Raw genomic sequence first — 20,039 nt, 5'->3', positions numbered from 1 at the left:
GTGTTTATAAGAAACCTGACTTCACTGATTGGCAAAATTGCCTGTGCATGTGTAAACACACATATTACATATATACATGTACCCAAAATCACAAGTACAAGAGCAGTGAAAAAGAAGATGTGTTAATTAACAGCATCTTCATAATAAAATGTGAAGATTTGGTTCTTAGCATAGTTTAATCACAGAAGCTTAACATGTTTTGTGTATACTGTGTTTTGTAGTTATCTTCAAGAATTTCTGAGTACGCTGCAAGCAAGTTAAATAAGGACACCAAACCACCCCCCATTTTGTAATGACCTGATCATACAAGGAGGTGGTGGCTGTGTAAGGGCGGGCTTACAAGTAGGGAACACTCACTCAGGGTCTAACTAGAAGAGAGTATGGATGACCTGGGTAGAGTCAAAGAAGGATAAAGACTGAGAAGACTTGGTTTTTCTGCAAATTTGTTCATCTACTATTAAGAATGTCTAGGAGGGTTAGACAAGTTGTTTCTCCTAGTGACTTTGTTATTGCAGGAAATAAATAATGTAGATTTTTTTTTTTTTTTTTTTTTTGCACTGAAAAACATGGATTGACACATTAGGTTAGTTAGTTGTTATGATAAAATAACTTAAAGAAACATGTTATTTATATAGAAGTTTAATTTTCTTGATCTGTTCAAGTTTAATCAATGGCAGAGGAAAAGGATGATATTGCTGCATTAAGTTTTCAATTAAGGTAGACTCTGACTTTTGTTCCTGTGCCTTCTAAGGTCTCCCTGAATAGGTATCAGTATTTAGCCAGCAGATGAGAAAAAGAGGGAAAGAATAGAAGCCAATGTGGAAGATGTCTGTAGGCCCAGGAACAGAAGCGGTACATATATTTGGCCAAACCTCACTAAAATGGCCCCGCCTAGAGGCAAAGCTTGGAAAAGTAGTTCCTGTTAAGCAACTACTTGAAAAACGACTCTATTGTATAGGAGAAGCTACTTTTCTCTGTCACAGTTTGAACACATCCTGACATCTTACATGGACAGAAGGGAACTTCTGAGACCTAAATATCAGGTTATCTGTCATTTGCCTTATAGCCTAGTCTTCCAGAAGTTATTTGCTGTTTCTTATTCCCTAGCATTCAGTAAACTGTCAATGCTTTCAGTCTAGTTTCACATGTGTTTGGGACATTGATGGAAGCCCCCACTCAGGCAAGAAGGTTAATGTGGGAGTAGAGAATCCCCATCCAATCAGCACTTGACAACATTAATTAGTTAATGATGGCAAAGGTGGGGGAATTTTGATAACATAATATAACATAATCCAGTTTCCTCTTCTGATATTGAGTCCATCTTTCTAAAACTTGTCTTACATGATCTGAGTTTCATAAACATTTAATACAAAGCTGCTAGTTTTTACACATCATTATTTTGCTTACTACAATTAAAAAGAAACGGGAAGGGATTTTGGACTATAAAACACAAATCATGATCCTTGTCTGGATACACCTGTCTTATTGTTAGAATCTTAACTATATGAACATACTATATATTGACTGCCATAGCCAGGAAAGTGAATAGATATATAAGCAGGTAGATAATTACTTACTCTAAGGGCATAGCAAAACTGTATTCATGACCTTCTCTTCATTCTGAACCTGTATTGCAGAAATTATTAAGGATGTTTCTAAATTTTTCAAGAGAAGCTAATATATTTTCATTTGCTGTTACACAGAGAAATAAAAAGTCCATGCTCTAATTTCAGTTACAAACACTGCAGAACAGTTTTTTTAATAGAACAAACTATTATTGAACTTGAATTAAAGAATATCCATTTCTAAATCCAGGGTTTAAAAAATATTACAGGAAAACCACAGGAATTCTGTAGCATAATTCCTTATAGAAAACAGATAGTGCTGCATGGTATTGAACATTGGTGGAGATAGGTGTAGCTACCATATATTATAAATCATTCAACAGAATACATATAGAAGAAATATGGGACTGAAAATGATACAATTCATAGATGAAAGAAAGCACAAATACACTACAACTTTGGCTTCAGAAATCTATCAGCTATTTCTTCAATGTGTTAACTGAATGAGAAAAACAGAACTCCAGGAAATGTGATCATGCAGCCTTTCAGCATGAGTCTCCTAATTGTGGAGGTGGAAAAGCGATTCTTCCTTTTCAGCTCTGAAATGGTGATGCTTTGTGACCAGAGGGCAACTTACTGAGATTTCAGATTGCACTCTTCCTTGTCTCAGACGGGTATATTTTTCTTGGTTTGTGGTTGCTTGTAACTTTTGTTCACCCAGAAGAATACAATGCTGCCTTTTCCAACACTAAGTGTTTCAAAATTTGAACTTTTGCACACACAATTTTCTCCTAGTTTTATTTTATCTGGGTTTTTTAGATAATGTACAACTGTAGATTTCCGTAATTTCAGTTTGGTTCTTTTTTATAATTTCTACTTCTGACTGAGATTTTATATGCTTCAATTTGTTTCAAAAATTTATAATTGTTGAAAGACTTTTGATGGCTACTTTAAAATCCTTGTCAGATAATTCCAACAGATGACTCTTTTTAGTGTTGGCATTTGAAGACTGATATTCTTTATTGAAGTTGTGATTTTCCTGCTTTGTAGTATGATGGATAATTTTCAAATATATCCTGGTGTTTTGGTTTGCTAAAGCTTTTGGAAGGCAATATACTGGAAGTAGGTTGGCTTTTATAATGGGGAGTTATTAACTTACAATTTAGAGTTCTTAGGCCATGGAAATGTCCAGTCCGAGGCATCAACAGGACGATGCCTGGACTCTGAAGACAGGCTGCCAACATCCAGGACACCTCTGTCATGTGGGAAGGCACATTCCAAGGTGTTGAAAATTGGATGGTATAGGGGAAAAAATACAGTCAATGCAAACTAGAGTCTATAGTTAACAGTAACATTGTAATTAGCTTCCATTAATTGTAATGAAGGCAATATACCAAAGCTAACTGTCTGTAAGAGGGGGATGTAAGGGAGTGGTATGGAATTCTTGGTGGTGTTGTTATTGTCTGACCTTTTCATTGTATTTTAATTTATTTTATTTTTATTTTTTCTTCTTTTAATTTTTTTTAACTCTTCCTCTTTTTTCTTTTTCTCTTCCTCTTTGTGGAAAAATGGAAATGTCCTCATATAGATTGTTGTGTGAATGCATAACTATGTGATAATACCAGGAATCATTGCTTGTTTACTGAGGAAGGATTATATGGTATGTGAACAAAACTATGTTTAAAAAATAAACACAGGGATACAAGTGCTGGAGAAAATATGGAGACAGGGATGTACTTATTTACTGGTGGTGGGGAAGTACAATGGCGCAGCCCATCTGGAGGGCAGTGTGGTGGTTCCACAGGAATCTAATCATGGGATTGCTATATGGTCCTGCAACCCTGTTATTGGGTATGTACTAGGAGGAGCTGAGAGCAGGGACATGAATGAACACTTGCATAGCGGTGTTTATGGCAGCAATATTCTCAATTTTCAATGGAAAGAGGTGGCCTAAGGGTACATCGACTGATAGATGGAATGGTGAACTATGGTGTATACATACAATGGAATATTGAGAGGAAGCAAGGAGGGATGAAGTTGTGAGGTATGCAACTAGGTGATGGGACCTTGAGGACAGTATATTAAATGAAATAAGCCAAAATCAAAAAGACAAACATCATATTGCCTCACTAATATGTACTAACTATAATGTGCAAACTCTGAGAATTGAATCTGAGAGCATAGATTATCAGGGGAAGGCTTATTGTAAAGGTTCCTAGATTGTCAGCTCTTAAAAACAGTCATATCCATTCATGAGTTGTGACAGTTATTTCTAATTTCTGAGATGCTGAGTTGTTTGTGTATAACCTGGTTGGTCCGTGGAACTTCAGGTATCTGTATGACACCTGAGACTCATAGCCAGAGCTCAGCAGCTATGAATGTCAGCATTACCCCATACAGCAAATGTTAAAGGAGCTGAAAAAGAGATCAGACTTCAATTAGAGCTATGAACAGAATGGAGTTGGTTAGGACTAAGGTAAATCAGACTAAAGGTTGTAAAGCGCAATATTGACTGTGTTTTAAAACTTCAACTTGTGTGTGGGACCAAAGGAAGAGATGTTTATTTGGTGCAAAATTTAAAATTTCTGTAGCACAGTATATAATTTAACTTGTATGTTTATTTAGACACCATAATTACAGGAAACTTTGAATAGGAAGTGAAATCTGGTAGGTTTGTCTAGGTTACTGTGAAGCCCCGATACATCCCAGAGTAATTTGGGCAGAGAATAAAAAGTATATGCAAAGCCCCCTTGAGGGACTGGGGAAAAATGTGGAAATATTAAACTTCCCTACCTGGGGAATTCCTGATATTCTCGCAAGTATTGGGGACTACCATTGTAGTAGGCCAGGCTCTTGGTCTTGGGGTTTGCCCTTATGAAGCTTGATACTTTTGTTGCTCGAATGTGGCCTTTCTCTCTAAGCCATCTTGGCAGGTGGACTCACTTCCCTCCCCCTACATGGGACATGACTCCCAGAAATGAGCCTGGACCCAGCATCATGGGATTGAGAAAGCCCACTGCACCAAAAGTTGGAACAAAAATGAAACAAAATAAAGTTTCAGTGGCTGAGAGATTTCAAATGGAGTTGAGAATTCATTCAGGAGGTTACTCTTATGCATTATATAGATATCCCTTTTAATTTTTAGTATATTAGAATATTTAGAAGGAAATACCTGAAACTATTGAATCGCAATCCAGTATCCTTGATTCTTGAAGATGATCAAGAATATATATATATATATATAAACCATATAGTTTATGTAGTGTGACCATGTGATTGCAAAAACCTTGTGGCTTATACTCACTTTGTCCAGTGTATGGACAGATGAGTAGAAAAATGGGAGACAAAAAGTAAATGAAGAATCGGGGGAGAGGAGGGGTATAGTATGTTTTATGTGTTCTTTTTTACTTTTATTTTTATTTTTTGGAGTAATGGAATGTTCAAAAATTGTGGTGATGAGTGTACAAGTATATGATGATACTGTGAACAACTGACTGTACACTTCGGATGATTATATTGTATGTGAATATATATTTCAATAAAAATGCATTAAAAAAAAAAAAAAGATGTGATGGTTAAGTTTAAAGGTCAACTTTGCCAGGTTCTTGTGTCCAGTTGTTTGGTCAAGCAAGCACTGGCTTGGTAGTTATTGTGAAGATGTTTTGTGGACTTAAATTGTCAATGAATTGATTGCATATATGGCTGATTACAGCTACAATCAGCTGAGGAGACTGCTTTCAACAATGAGAGAAGTCTTATCTAATCAACTGAGGGCTTTAAAAGAAGTGATAATTTCAGTAGTCAGAAGAGAAAATTTCCATCTTTACTTCAGCTAGCCTTATTCTCCAGAGGAATTCATCAAAAATACTCATTGTATTTCCTAGCTTATGGCCTGCCCTATGGAAATTGGGCCTGCACATCCCTGCAGTCATATGAGACAATTCTTATAAAAAGCTTATAATATTTACAGATTCCTCTTTTCAGTTCTGTTTCCCTAGAGAACCCTGACTAATATAAAAGACATATTCAAGTCTTATGTCAGGGGCAATAAAAAAATAAATAAATTAAACATAAGTGCAACAGTTACAAAGTGAGCAAATCATGTTCAATTATTCTGAAATATATATATATATATATATATAAACTTTAAAAAGTTGTCTTATCCCCCCAAAAAAAAGATTTGTCTGATTGAGAAGATTAAAAACTCACCTATGCTGTTAGTCCACAGAAATTATTTAAATGGTTCCATCACTTGTATCAACAAAAGCAAGGTGGAGCAAATGGTAGACTTACTATTTGGGAATAATAGCTTCACAACTTAAAAAAGTAGTTATTTAGAGTAAAAGTTGCTAAGTGTGAGTGTTACTTCTGTCCCCAAAGACAGGAACAAATTCGCTTTCAATGCTTTCACTTGTTCAAGAATTACTGAAGAAAGCAGGTGATTGGGTGGCAGAAGGGAAACTCTAGGTAGGATAAGGCAATCAGAGATGGCCTAATCTGTCTTTAAGGTGCTTGATTGCTGAGTCAACACAATTCACACTGGGACAGGGGTGGGGATTGGAGGGGGGAGCAGGTGGAGATCATGTTGCTGATATTGCTATTTGGGCACACGGACTTCCATCTAACTGTGGTACTTTTCCACACTCATGTTTCCTTACCTGCTCAAGTCTATTCTGGCAGCTGCAGTTTCAGATTTTATTTATGCCATCCAGATCCAAAGTGTTGTCCTAACATTGACATGATGAAAGTCTTCTCAACCAGAAAAATTTATAAATTCTTTACTTAATTAGATGTTGAAGAGTTCTCAGGGATAGCAAACAGTCTTCTGCGAAACCTGTGCTCACTTCCCTTTCCTTTTTTTCCCACAGATGTACTTGCATACATCTACAATTTGTCTTCTAATCCAAATGGACTTGTTAAGGAATTTATTTCAAATGCAAATAATTCTGTCCTGAAAGTACTACTGTAGAGACTGCTTGTTCCATAAGAATGGAAATTCTCATGATATATAGATTTTTGTTTGTTTGTTTTGTCCTTTGTCAAATCCCAGGGACTAGAAAAATGCCTGACACATATTAAGTTCTCAATAAATTGTTGAGTGGAATGCCTGTGTTCTAGTTTGCTAATGCTGCAGAATGCAAAACACCAGAGATGGACAGGCTTTTATAAAACGGGGGTTTATTTCACTACACAGTTACGGTCTTAAGGCCACAAAGCATCCAAGGTAGCACCTCAGCAATCGGGTACCTTCACCGGAGGACGGCCAGTGGTGTCCGGAAAACCTCTGTTAGCTAGGAAGGCAGCTGGCGTCTGCTCCAAAGCTCCGGCCTCAAAACGGCTTTCTCCCAGGACGTTCCTTTCTAGCAAGCTTGCTTCTCTTCAAAACATCACTCCCAGCTGCACTCTCTTTCCTCCCCCCAGTCAGCTCATTTATATAGCTCCACTGATCAAGGCCCACCCTGAATGGGTGGGGCCATGCCTCCATGGGAATATCTCATCAGAGTCATCACCCACAGCTGGGTGGGGCACATTCCAAGCAAATCCAACCATCACCAAACACCTGCCCCACACAAAGCCACAAAGATAATGGCATTTGGGGGACACAATACACTCAAACAGGCACAGCCTGTCTACGGAGTATTTTCTTATGTGGGTCAGAATCACATGTCCTACTAACTCCTTAACTCCTCTTCTGTAGGACTATGAAAGAATTCACTGGTGTATGCTGCCTCGTAATGTCTATCTTCACTGTCACTAAAAAAGCTAGAAGAGTTTTCTTAATTACAAAAATTATGAGGCCTTATCTACTTTCACACACACACACACACACACACACACACACACACACACACACACACACACACCAGAATGCCAGGCTTAATTTAAGAACTCTGATAGTGGGAAAACATTGCTTGTAGAAGGATGGCAGGGTGAAGAAGTGATAGACTGAGTCATATCTGCATCAACTCCAGCTTCCTGAGTAAGGCTAATCCTAGCCTGGCTGTCTGATCTTCCTTCCCAGTGCTAGCCCATGTTTTCTCATTCTTCCTCCTTTTATTATGAAGAAGCCTCACTTGCAGTTTTCTGTGGACCACTCCCACAGTAACTCTGGCAGACAAGGATAAATTTTCCAAGCAGTACTTCACCTTATCTTATTGCCTGTTTCAATTCAATACTAGTCCTGTTCTTTCTCATTTTAAACTACAAATGCTTCTTTATCACTCTTCTTTAATCTGGAAAAAATTTGTAGTTTCTGGGAACATGCAGCACCCCTACTTCTCCAGTTGTGTCTCTTCTCCCTCTTTCTGAAGTGCTAAGTATTTAAATATTTTCTAGAATCAGGGATAAAAAAAAAACAAAATACAAAAACAAACAAACAAAAACAAAAACAAACAAACAAAAAAAAGACATTTTCTAACCTGAAAAGATGTTGGACTGCTATCCTTCTCACAGCTGCAGTAGGGTGGGCAAAATGATGCAATTTAAAGATGTGAGTTCTTCTAGTTGGTGCTCTTAATATGTCAGCTTCTAAGAGTTTCAGCATCTCTAGTTCCTTTAAGTATCATAAACATCTGGACTAAAAAAAAAATGAGAAAGAGACAGTGAAGTTAGAAGTGGGGAGAAAGGATCATTTATAATGATGTTCATAAGTAAAGAAATAGCTAATGTTTAAAACTATAGTAAGACTTGTTTGCCAGTGTCTTGAACTATCATAAAATACCATCCTGCTGCATACCAGATAGAATTTGATTTTTGCTTCCTGAAAATAATCACTCGACATAAAAATTTCCGCAGCTTAAAAATTGGTTTACCACTAGTCTCTAGGATGGTTATTTTACAATTCAACATAAATGTAATAATCTGAATAAGAATGTGTAGGGCTTTCACAATTTAGGAAATAAGGACTTATAAGGATATTATTTCACTAATATTAATATCGGAACTCTTTTAGCCTTGAAGGTAACAAATCTTGAGTAACAGAAAAATTTAAGGGCTCTCACTCTTGTTTAATAAGCAGCATTTCAGTTTCCCTACCTGTGCCATTACTCATGGAGGAATTGTCAGTTTTATAAAGAATGCTGCACAGCAAACCTGCAATTGCCAGATTGTCCACATAAGTAATAACAAAGTGGATTTCTATCCAATAATTCACACTCCTTCAGCTCCGATGGACCACAGTAGGAATTCATGCTGTATTTAGACCTTACCCAAATAAACTCCTAAATTACTAATTATCACTCCTAACCATGACTCATATCATACTCTCTCCCTTGTTCCTCATGTCAGAGATATTGCTACCTTTGTCATGGTAAGTACTGAGAGAGCAAAGAAGTAACACACATGAAATCCAAGTTTCAAAAAATATGTGAATTCAGTAACAGCAGCAAGTGCAGATTCAAAGACAGAGGTGATTTTTTTTACATTCTTGAGTCCAAATCCAAATTCTGGGTGGTGACAGGGGAAAACTATCTCCCTTTGACAATGCCATAATAAACACATTTCTTTTTTATTTTCTTTGAAGCCCAAAGTATAAGATATTCATTTGGGGTATGCAGATTATGATCTTTAACAAAACCCCTTACTCAGCCTTCCCTCTTCCAAATAGTTGTTCCTCATGGGAATATTAGAGCAATGTAAGATCCTGAAATGTGTAGAATTTCATTACCAGGATATCAGAAAGAGATGCATACATGTATCTGGGAGGGTACCCCAATAAAATGCTATTTATAAAAGCAAATATCCAGCCATGGGGAGATGGTTTAACAATTTGATTTTTAAAATTGACTGTGTCAAAGATTATTTATCTAGGTTACTGAGTTCTTTTGGTGCCTTCTTAAATTTTGTGCCTGAAGTGAGAGCCTACTTTCTTCACCATAGCCCTGGTCCTGAGTGCCAAAGATTAGCTGTATGCATTTTGAAATGTTTTCAGTGGCCAGTTTTGGACCCAGAGAGCTGATGATACCCTTTTCTACCTCTTCCTCCATTTTGTGCCACTGGACTCCCTGAACCCCAAAACCAGATTGCCAGCTATCAGTTTAGAGCCCAGTTAAATCTATACATGTCTTGCATTTTGTTATTTTTAATGGCATTATTTTTATGGAAAATGAGTGTTGAGCTCCAAGTAAGTCATTTTTAAGATTTTTTTTGGAAGGTGGAAGAGGAGATTGAAGTTTACAAATGTACACACACACAGAAACAAATACATCCATACACAGACACATATATTAATGTAATTATTCTAGACTGATTCTACCAAGTCAGCTATTCAGTTTGGAGACTTGACAATGGATTTTATTTTATCAGCTTCTGTTTCCAAATCTGACAGATTGTTTATAAAGAAAAGGAAACTTTTACAAATTATGGATTAGGAAAATAAATAAAATAACTATAACACTGATTTTCTTGAAGGGCAACTCAGTGTCATAGAGAGCATTTTATATGTTGCTATAGCATATAAAGTGTACTATATATAAAGTATATATTAGATTAGAATTAGAATTAGAATAATCTAATCTAATATATAAAGTATATATTAGATTAGAATTAGAATTAGAATTGAAATTGATTCTAATCACTGCTCTAATATATTGTATTAGTTGTATGGTTTTTAATTCACTTAACAACTCCCAATTCTAGTTTTCTTCTCTATAAAATGGGGTGGATAATATCTGACTTATATAGCTCTCAGGTCACTATGGCAATCTAATTACAAAATGTGTAAACATTCAGATGATTATTGATAAGTAATAACTATAATGCAAGAAACTTCTATGACAAAGTTGTTATAGTTATTTTGAGTGAGTGATTTTAATTTTAGGCTACTTTCTGTATACAAAATGCTTTTTGTAATCCCTCAAATATTTTTACTCGGCTTCAATTACATATTTTATTTTTATGACATATGAGAAAACATTAATATTAATGAGAATTTTAACAAGCTCGCCTGGATGAGCAAGATGTTTTATAGAAAAGTAATATCTTCCCATTAGTAGAAAAATGTCATATCCATTTCTTGCAGATTTCATGGACACTATAATTCATTATGTTATAAATGTATATCTTTAGTAAGAAACGTATGGTTTAAAATGGGGTTTAGCTCTCCCTGATGCAATCTCTTTTAACTTCCCATTATAATACTAATAAAGTAAAAGGCTAACAGCAACTTGGAAAATTAGGATTGGAATGTCATTAAAAAAACAACTGTGAAGTACATGAGATTTTACATTACCTGCAAACTTACAAGTTAACTTGTCAATTTTATGCAGCTGGCGTAAGACTCAGGGTCAGTGACAAAAGACATTTTATTACTCACAGCAACAGAAGTAGACAGAGAATCATCATTTACCTGGTGGTTCCAGAAGTTCCAGTTCCCAAAGGGCAACAAGATGAAAGCCAGCAGACACCTATAAACTCAACGGGTTACGTAACAGATAAAGAACCCTGAGATTAGGGAGCTCAAATGTTTTAGAATACGCCGTGAGCAATTCAGCCTGTGGCTCCAGAGGAAGATACGCTCTCTATCCACCAAGACTATCAGCAAATCTGCTGTTTGTTTTGGAAGGAGACTATATCACAAGGCATGTCGCTACACAATATCCTGGGAAAGATGGACTATAATAAAACACATCAGTGCCTCTGCTTGTAAGACATGCTGAAATGTGAGGAACACATAGAAAATAGTCTACAAAAAAAAAAGTCTACCCTTTATTTTTATACCGTTTTGGCTTCTGGAGAGTTGTCCTATGAATATACCACTTTATTGGCCACTATGATTAATCTGATGGACAGGGACTGGGACCAAATCTGTTTAATTTGTTTACAGTATTTAATCAAGGATACTCCCAGCTGGTCTCCTAGGAGCAGTACTAACCTCCCCAATGTTTTCCAGGTTTCCAGACCCAGCCAGGTATACGAATTCCATAAATCATCAGTATCTACCTAATAAAGGCAATTGGTGTTCTACTTAAGTTTCTCTAATGACCTTTTCACTTGGCCTGAGGCACTAATCCCGGTATAGAAAAATGTGTTAGTAATCACACTGACTCTGTCTTGGCCAGAAAGAAAGCAGTCTATGACAATTCTCCATAAAAACACAGGCTAGAGAGTTCAGGCTGAGTTCAATATCCTTCAGGGTTAAGATAGTATCATTGATTATTTCATCTAATATAAGGGACACATTTTTTTTATCACCTTTTCTAATTGGATGTCTCCCACGTTAGGGGTAACAGCCTATGGGGTCTGTACACAAAATGAGTTAGTTATCCCTCTGGGGGTCGTCCCTGAGGAACCAAGTCTAGTTTCACTTTGGACAGAATTTCCCAGTTGCCTGAGGAATATATGATCTACTGGTAGTGTTTTAATAAACACATGCAAATCTCTTAGGAATACTGCTAAAGTGCAAATCAGCATGTTTTTGGAAAGGAGGCAAGTTAATGTCTGGTCCTACACAGAAAATACAGTTCCAAGGGTACGCATTATTCAACCTGGAAGAGAATACTGACAAATCTTGGTGCCCACCTAGAGGGGTCTCTATCAATCAGGGCACAGGTTTACATGCCTCCATGTGGCCTCCCAACTGACTGGTAAACCTTAAGATTTCCATTTCAATTCAAATAACTGGGTCCAGTCTTTTGGTTTTGTTTTACTTTGTTTTTGGACTGACTGCCCAAGGGCTTTCATTTCAACCTATCCTCTTTGTCAACAACCATCAGCCAGGTATCATTGTTCCTCCCCTAGAATGACTAGGAGATGGCTATGGGAATGGGAATGAGGAAGACAACTGGATGTGTTGATGAGTATTTTGCCTGGGATGTGTCATAGCTGGGGCCATCTCCTCCTATTTCCAATGCACATGTCTGATAGTTTAAGGGAAATGGTGATCAAACCATGGTCAGAGTTGTCTGGTTGAGGATGGCAGACCAAGCAATCAATTACATTTAAGGAGTTTGCAATGGTTTGGGAAAACTTCAAAAGGACATTTTATTTGTGGATAGGATTTCAATCATGATTATAAAAGAAATACCATTAATGTCCCTCCCTCTCTTTCTGGTACCTACTGGAGTCTGAAGCATTTCCCTCCCCAGGAAGTGGACTTTTTACTCTCCCTCTACTGCCCTCAAATCCATATGTCTTATTTCAGTAGCCATAACTTTTCTTTTATTTTTTCTCCTTCCCAATCATCGCTTATTTAGAAACCAGATGTCTCAACTAGAAGATAAGGTACAAAATGAAAAAAAAGTACTTTTTATAAAATTTAGACACCTATTTTGTCCTTTATTTTGGCCCATGTGGGCCATTGTATAGGAACTCAGCAATCATGTATATAACCAAGTGGCCATTATTTTATGATCTAGTATCATGTCCAGCCATTAAGAATATCCAGATTACTTAACAAGAATTATCCCACCACCATTTTGTCAGCCTGCTACCTGGATTGTGTACCAAACTGTCCAATCTGGGGTTGATATTAGGGAACAGAAAAAAATATCATACCTTGGAACGATCAGGACAGAAATCTCAAATTTTCAGAAGAGCTATATATAAAATCCCCACTCCTTTCATTCTGATCATTATCCAGGAAATGACCAAGATTTTCCCATCTAAGGATGGCCTCTTGTGCACCAGGAGAAGGTGAGGAAGGGAGAATCAGAAATCATTTGGGGTCACTTTTTATGTTTCAATACTCAGTGATATCGGATGGCTGTGGATGTTAGAGTGTGTGAAAAGTCATGGAAAATGTTGACTACCAGCTCATTGTCAAGTGGCTTTTGTGAAAAAAGATCCATCATTATTAGATGGCAAATGGTCCAGAAATCTGAAGATTTGTTTCAAGACACAAACAAGTTCACCAGAATCAGCTGATAAGCCCAGAACAGCAGCACTATAACATGAAAATGTGTCAAATGTACCACCACCGGTAGTCCTGAGAGAGCTCAAAGTTCTGATATTGTCAGTTTGTCAGGAGTGGAAGGGCCACATTTTGCACCTGTGGTCTCCCTCATCATGAAATAAATGGGCTGACTTTTTTCAGGACTCATAAATCTGGCATGCAGTTGTGGCCTCTTCATCAGAAACGCAGAGTCACTTGCTATGTGCCTATTCTAGGATTATGTTTGTGTTGTCATGTCCAGTTTAATGGTGGATACATGCAGTAATGGTGACAATCTGGGCATTGAAGTCTCTCAATCACCAGCTTGATTCCCTTTAGTCTCTTCAGAGAAAAGAACATTTCTGTGGATATCTATGAGTATGACCCAGTTTGATCAGTACCATAGTTTGTTTGCATTCCCCAAGAATGTTGTTTTTAATGTACCAGTCTATAGTTTTCCAAGTGGCAGGCCCAACAAGAGTCCAAACTCTTAGGCAATAGCCCCATAGTCAGTAAAACATAAGTTTCTTCAAGCGGAGTATTGGCCAGATAAATAAGAATTTCCTTGGGTTCCACCAACTAAACAGAATGACCATTTCAGTTTTGCTTGAACTGCTTGAAGCAGTTGAATAGTAGGCACCAACAAGTTTTATCTTGTTCATCAATGAACCAGGACAAGCATTTAGTGGAATCTCTGTGAATGAGATCCCATTGAGCCAGTAGCTTTTGTTTAGGCAGTGGAGTGGGGAACAATGTTTCCCCAGTGAGAAAGTTACCACTTTTTTTCATATAAAGCTGAGGAGCCACTGGGGCTGGAATATAACTTTTTCACTTGACTAGCAAGAGTTCTTGGGCCTTTCCTACCTTATTAGTCATTAAGTTTGAGTTGGCCCACCCAAAATAGGAGTATTTGACTGAATAATCTTTGCATCATATGTTCAGTTTCTTCAAGAGCCTTGTGCTAAGACCTATTCAAAAGGAATGTACCTGGTAGCCATGCTAAGGGGGTGACGAGTTCAAATTATCAAGGAGGAGGCTGTGTTCTTTTGCCAGAGGTTCCAATTAGCAAAATCTTCAGGAACAGAGTCTTGTATTTAGAAGTTATTAGAGTTGTGGAGTCACAAAAGTTCTAGTACTTCTTTACATGCAGTTTTTTCCCATTGGGAGAACTCCCTCTCGTATTATAGTAAGGAAATACATGCATTTAACTTATCAATTCCTACTACGTATTCGCATGTAGAAGCAACAAGAACAGTGCATAGTAGTGGCTGTAGAGACTCTACATGGTATCTTCTAGGAGCAGGTGCATATCATCTCCTTTGTTGGAAAGATAGGGTAAGATGTTGATCTTTCTGCCCTTCAGAAGTTCTGAACTGAAATTTTTTTAACTTCACTCCCCAAATAGATTAAAAACCTGATGAATGACTTGAGGATATATCTCTCTAGGATTTATGGCAAATCCTTTCCCTCTAGCTAGCACTTATCTTCAAAGCACTGTAATATTATGGGAAATGTTACTTCATATTTCTGTCTTGGTTTCTTACCCTTCCTCATTGACCCAGGACTTAGCAATTTCCTCATAGTGAAAAGCCACTTTGTGTCTGGGGCTTAAGTAGTGTGTCAGATTGTGCTTTCGAAAGATGCCAAAACAATATCTCCCATTAACATGTTCTTCTTGCAATGGACTTTGATACTCTTTCCATTGAGTAGTTAGATCTATGTCTCCTCCCCTTGAAACTGGGCAGGCTTTGTTTCAACAACAGAGTATGATGAAAGTGACTATGTGACTTCCAAGGCTAGGTCACAGAAAATGATTCAGCTCCTGCCTTTCTTCCTGGAATGGTCACCTGTAAAGTCTTCAGCTCCTCTGTAAGCAGTCCAACTGCCCTGAGGCCATCATGCTGAGAGGAAATTCTATGCAGAGAGACTACACAGGGAGAAGCTCTGAGTCCACATAGAGAGAGAGATGCACATATAGACCTCAGCTATTTTATTCCTCTATTTTTCCAGCTCCAGTCACATCTGTGATTGCAGCCAACGAAGAGACTGAGCCAGAAATGTCACCCACCTGAGTCTTTTCTGAACTCTTGTCCAACAGAAAGTATAATACATAAGAAAATGATTGTTACTGTTGGTTTAAATCACTAAATTTTGGGATAATTTGTTACAGGAAAATAGATAACTAGAACATCTAGTTTCTAGTATATGGTGCCAGCCATAAGACTGCCAAAATCTCTGCTGTTTTTTTGTCCCTGTAGAGTCTTTCTTCTTGAGCCAATAGAAACATAGCTTGTGCCCAGAACTGGCACATGCCCAGAGTCAATAAAATAGCTAACAACCACTAGCTTATCTCAAAGAGCTTTTCTCTCTTTGGGATTTTAATTCATCTGGTCCTTGTTCTTCCATTGGTCTCTGATGTCCTTACAAACAAAATTTTTTCTTGCAAATTATTCTCTTATTTTATCGGTTACTATAGTAAGATTCTTGGTCTGCTATTACCTAACCTAGCCTACTATCATCTTATTTTATGTTGAATGCCAACTGTGCTCCCTGTATCCTTTTCCAGCCCATTTATTTTCTTTATATCTTTTCCCATTGCAAACATACATTACTGCTTTACTTAGGTTATTGTTAAAACCTCCTTACATTAGGTTCTTGATGGTAATTTTACATTAACACACAGGCACACATATTTTGTGTACAGTTTGTTCTCATATCTAGAATACTGAAGGGTACATAATCCAGGATTTTATGACTCCAAAATAAAGTTATAGACATTCTATTTCATCCCTCAAATGATGAATATTATATTTTTTTCCTAAACTTCATCATTTCAGAGTGTTACAGTCGTAGGTAACAAAGACAGTTATACTAACCTCCAACCTGCTGAATTTCTATACATCCCACTTTGGGCCATACATATATAGACTAACAAATCACCATGGTACAACCTGGGATTTACTAATTGATATAAGACAATTAAGGCTCACTGCTGGATTTAGGGACAGGGCACATTGGGTTTCTGGTAGGATGGGGGAAGAAATGTTCCAGTTAGCATTCTCAATACCAAAAACATAAAACAAGTTCTCTAACTTCTGCTGGAATAAAGAATCATTGGAAATCTATAAGGAAGTCAATAGAATCTATTATCTGACTATCCAGTTGCAGACATGAGACACAAATCAAAAGACATAACATATATCCAAGAGTCTGTTTAGGATGATGGCCCCCTAGTGCATATTGTCTTCCGTGCCACTGGAGTGTGATGTTCTTTCTGGAGCACTAGCCATTGCATTGCTCATCTACAGCTTCCCAAGGCTATAAACTTTCCAGGGTGCAGATGCTGTGAAAAGGAACAATGTTCTAGTTAGTATTCTCTAGTTGAAGGCCAGACACTGTACCCACATTTCCCTATGGATTTAACGGAAATATGCAGAGGCTTGATAGCCTCCCCCAAAATATCTGATGTATCTTTTCTTTTTCTGTCCAGTATTCATACAGCTTTGCTTTCCAACATGAAGTGTAGTGCAAGCACATATCTTGCATTAGGTTTCAAATTAATGCTTTTTCAATTTTTATGAACACTTAAAGTAATGATAATATAATTTTGCTCCAGATATTAAGAACTGTGGCTAATGACATATATATTGCAGTTGTAATAAATTCCACAAACAGTGGTTTAAAACAAAACAGATGATTATCCTATGGTTCTGAAGGTCAGAAGTCTGATAAGGTCTCAATGGGCTAAAATTAAGGTGTCAGCAGGACAGCATTCCTTTCTGAAAACTCTAGAAAAGAATCCATTTCCTTGCCTTTCCAGTTTCTAGAGGCTATCTATATTCCTTGGTTTGTGGTTCTGCTCCTCCATCATCAATGCCAGCAATACTCTTACAATTTCTCAGTGGTCACATTTCTCTCTGGTTGACTACAACTGGGAAAATTTTTCTAACTTTAAGTATTCCCATAATTAGATTGGTTCCATTGTACAATCCAAAATAATCTCTTCCTTTCAAAGTCTGTAACCTTAATTACATCTGCAATATCCCTTTTTCATGTAAAGTAACATATTCACAGGTTCTGGGAATTAGGTTGTGAGCATCCTTGGGGGAGGGGAGTCATTATTTTGCCTACCATAATATTTATATATTCCCTTGACAAAAAAAATTGCTAACCAAATTGCTAACTAGGGAGTTAAAACTCAAATTGAATATCTTGAATAGATTATACTTAATTGGCAAAAATGATGACTAATAGTTACTTGTCATTTTTTGTAAGTCCTGTTTTAATCGAGGAAACATGTTAGTTATGCTCAAAAGTCATAATGAAAAGAAGTGTGTCCATATTAATATGTTTGTGTATAATATGTATAGTGTCCATATTAATACACACACACACACATACCCTGAGACAGGTTTCTCACTGTTAGAGAAAGAAATTGCAAGGAAGCAAAGAGGGAATACTTTGTTTTCTGAGAGCATCCAGAAGAAATGACACTCTAGATAATATGGTAGCAATGAGAACACCTGGTGCCCATCTTGGTGTCTGACTACCATCATCCAATAAAAGTTGCCAGAGCTCCTTAGAGAGCTCTTTGAATCCAGGCCCAGGACAGGGAAATTACAAACTGAATCTGAAAAAATAAATTTTCCCTGGACTCCTCAGTGTTATTGCGACGGTCTCAGCTTCCTGAGCCATTGATAAATATAAATAATAAAGAGAGAGACTGTCTGCTTTCATTTCCCCAAAAGTTGTTTACTTTTTTCATACCATGATGATTAGATGGGAAGCCATTTTTCCCCTGATGGTAGGGAAATTGCTTCCATTCAATAAATCTTCTCTTACTTTCCAAAGACCCAAATAGTTGTATTCTGGGGTAGGCATTCAGGTTATAGCATTATCTTTCAAAAGGGCTGGAACCTAGAAACATCAAGACATCCAGGCTGTAAATGCTGCAGATACTGGGCTCATCTTCTCTTTTGGAGAGATACATCTACATATCAGAGTGTTACAGTAAGGATCCTTTCCATCCTGTTTCTTGGGAGACTCTCTCAGAAAGGAGGGGTGAGGGGGGTGAATGATCTAGTTTCCCTTTATAACTGGGAGAAATTCATATTTTTTCATCCCTTGCCTAAGAAGTGAATCCACCAATCTCTAGGATGCTTTTCCATCTGGTTCCCCCTGCATCTCTTTGTAGGGTTGTTGAGTATGAGGGGATTGATGCTGCAATGTTACTCTGGAGGTTGACTATGCTGTGGTTAAAATAAAGCTCTCTTCTTGTTCCTGATATATATCATGGAAGTGGGGTAACATCCAAGACCCTTCACAGTTTGTGACTTAACAATGGGCCTGGGACTTCTTATGGTTCCAGAAAGGAAGGAAGCTCTACAAAACAAAACAAAAACAAATAAATAAAACAAGATGGGGGCCTGTCTAAAGAACATAGGAGTCCAGCTGAAAGGACAGCCAATGACCAATGCTGTAACCATTTGAGGAGGCTTTTTGTTTGGTCTTTTAAGAAGGAATGAGGAGCATACTCACCCTCAAAGAATTACTTTGTGGTCAGCCATGGTGGAAAATTAAGGATCAATGGCAAGCAAGGCCTCATGTAACTCAGCAGGAGAGGGGAGAAAGTAGACTTTTCAATAAATTTATTTTTAAGAAGTCTATTTGAAAACTATGCTAGAGCTATGAATTAAAAAGTTCTGTCCAGTAGAACATTCAAGATATATCTTTTTATTTATTTATTTATTTATTTGAGACTGTGTGACTTTCTTCCTCTAACCATTGTCATGGTATACTGTCTCACATGTGGCAGGCTTGATTTCCCTTTTGTTAGTTAAATAGATGTGGCAATATTTCTGACATGGAGAAGAGATATGGGAGACGTATTAGTCAGGGTTCTCTAGAGAAACAGAACCAACAGGAGATATTTGTAAATAGGATGAGATGTTATAAAAGATAAAAGTTCTCTCTTTAGCCAGTTAGCTTCTACTGGAAAATTCATCAAAAACCTTCATCGGAGTTGCCAGCTTGCAGCCTGCCCTATGGAATTTGGATGCATGAATCCCCATAATTGTGTGACACTTTTATAAAATATCATACTCTTCACAGATATCTCCTGTTGGTTCTGTTTCCCTAGAGAACCCTGACTGATACAGCTTTGGTACCAAGAAGTGGGATGGTGCTGTGATTTTCAAATACCAAAAATACTGGAACAGCTTTATAAATGGATAAGGGGAAGATTCTGGAAGAACAGTGAGATTCTTGATAGAAAAGTCCTAGATTGCTTTGAAGAGACTGTTGGTAGAAATACGGACAGTAAAAGTACTTCTGATGAGGTTTTAGACAGAAATGATGAATGTGTTGTTGCAAACTGGAAGAAAGGCAACCTTTGTTTTAAAGTGGCAGAGAATTTGGCAAAATTGATCCTGATGTCAGATGGAAGGCAGAATTTGAAAGTGATGAGCTTGGATACTTAGCGAAAGAGATTTCCAAATTAAGTGTGGAAAGTGCACCCTGGCATCTCCTCAAAGCTTATAGAGAGGAACGAGATAAGCTGAGAACTGAACTCTTAGATTCAAAGAAACCAGAAATTGATGATTTGG

The 20,039-nt window shown here is 37.3% G+C and overlaps 1 long non-coding RNA gene across 1 annotated transcript in view; it reads right to left on the bottom strand.

The window, feature by feature from the left end:
- The window catches only part of LOC119540343, an 84,492-nt gene extending 73,416 nt beyond the window's left edge, over window positions 1-11,076 (bottom strand). Inside the window, exons 1-2 of the long non-coding RNA XR_005218073.1 lie at window positions 10,912-11,076; window positions 7,985-8,142 (exon numbers count right to left, since the gene is read on the bottom strand). This is a non-coding gene — a long non-coding RNA (uncharacterized LOC119540343). The remainder of the gene's footprint in view (window positions 1-7,984; window positions 8,143-10,911) is intronic.
- Between the last annotated feature and the right edge of the window lie 8,963 nt (window positions 11,077-20,039).

The sequence above is a fragment of the Choloepus didactylus genome, chromosome 7 (assembly GCF_015220235.1).
Source record: "Choloepus didactylus isolate mChoDid1 chromosome 7, mChoDid1.pri, whole genome shotgun sequence".
Taxonomy (NCBI): Eukaryota; Metazoa; Chordata; class Mammalia; order Pilosa; family Megalonychidae; genus Choloepus; species Choloepus didactylus.
This window is presented reverse-complemented; position numbering and strand designations above follow the sequence as displayed.